The sequence below is a fragment of the Phytophthora parasitica genome, assembly GCF_000247585.1.
Source record: "Phytophthora parasitica INRA-310 unplaced genomic scaffold supercont2.277, whole genome shotgun sequence".
Lineage (NCBI taxonomy): Eukaryota > Oomycota > Peronosporomycetes > Peronosporales > Peronosporaceae > Phytophthora > Phytophthora nicotianae.
In genome coordinates, this window is record NW_008649263.1 from 4,313 (window position 1) to 5,925 (window position 1,613).

The following is a 1,613-nucleotide window of genomic DNA, read 5'->3' on the forward strand; positions in this document are numbered from 1 at the left end:
CCCAGCTAATCACGACAGCGTACATTGCAGCATCGCCGCAGGTGAAAACGGTGGGACTCCTCGCGACCGACGGAGAGATTGATAAAATCGACAATCAAGTATAGTCCAACACCGAGTAGTTTTTCATGTCGACAAGTCCATCCTATAGCACCGCTTGAAAGCTCTCTCCTTCAGCAGCGTAGTGGCTTGAATTTCCATGACATCCTCTGTCGAACATGGGATCCGATTTCTTGGCCGTGCGAAGTCTCATGAAAGCGACCAAACAGATAACAAGACTGCAGAATTCAACGTCAGATTTCAGGCGTTGGCGTGCAGCCGGGATGCATCGTCACTCTCGCTCAGGCCCGCTCGGAGATCTATGGGGATACAGAGACAGTGTTGTTGCGATCTTGACTGTTAAACACTGCTACCTTGGGGGCAAAAGGGAGAGTAAAACTGTTTGGTTAGGGGAGGGCATATATTGCCTAAAACTCGACAAATCGTGCTGCCTATGGGCCGATTGCACAGCCAATCAAATCGCGAAGTGTTTGTTTAGCACGTATGCGTCCAAAAAAAAAAAACGCTCCAGTCGAGGACGGTCCTTAGCAACATCATCCTGGGATACCGTTCGAATCACGGTGATGACGGTGGCAATGTTCGGATGAGGCGTTGGGACGTCCTTTTCAGCTCTCTGTTAAACCTTTCGAGTTTTTTTTTGTACTAGCGACGAAACCGCGAACAAATAATGTAATCTGATTGAGATCACTGGATTGTCTTACCTGGCTGATCAGTTGCAGGTATAGTCGGATAAACCAGTGCACCCCCATTGCTTGAGCGCATGGAGCTTGTCCCGCAGCCACTCGTGAAAATCGGCGGGAATGAATTCCTTCCTCGGGGGGGGGGGGGACAAACTCAGTAGTGTTTAATTGTTCTTGCTGTACTTTTAAGTTGTGGTGCTACGACACGTCGCTCGACAAGTTCCGATGAACTTCCGAGCATTAGCAACTCAGCTGGCTGCCAGGTTGACTAGAATCATTTTCCACGCTGGAATCTCGGCAACGACGATACATGAAAGATAATTTACGTGTGGTCACTTCGTCATACAATGCGCTGCAAGAACTAACGCTAGTAGAGCAGATATTATCACCATCGAAGTAGAACGATATGCTGCTCAAATCAAGTCGTACACAAGGCATGGCCATAGTTATAAGTATCACGTTACCGTAAGTAATAGAAACTTTGACGTCGCACAAAATCAGACGAGCATGCGCACTAACTATGAGCGGGTATTCGACGGAGCTGCCTCGTAAGTCTACACATCATAATATATTATGCTTATTTACTCTCTCAATGTACGATGAACTACTCGAATGCTTCTTGATTCTGTTCTCTGTATACTGAGTCTCAAATTGAAGTCGAATTGCATGATCGACTGCTGGTAAAAGTATGTACGCTCATCCTCCCCCCCCCTCAAGGTAGCTAGGAACTATACGAATCGTGTTTGAAACATCACTATACTTAAACTCCAATCGTTGTTGGTTCCAGCAAATCTTTATGGGGACCCCGGCTTGTTGTACGACTGGGGAAGCGGTGAAGCGTAGTACGGTAGGAGTCTGGGGACTATAAGATAAAAT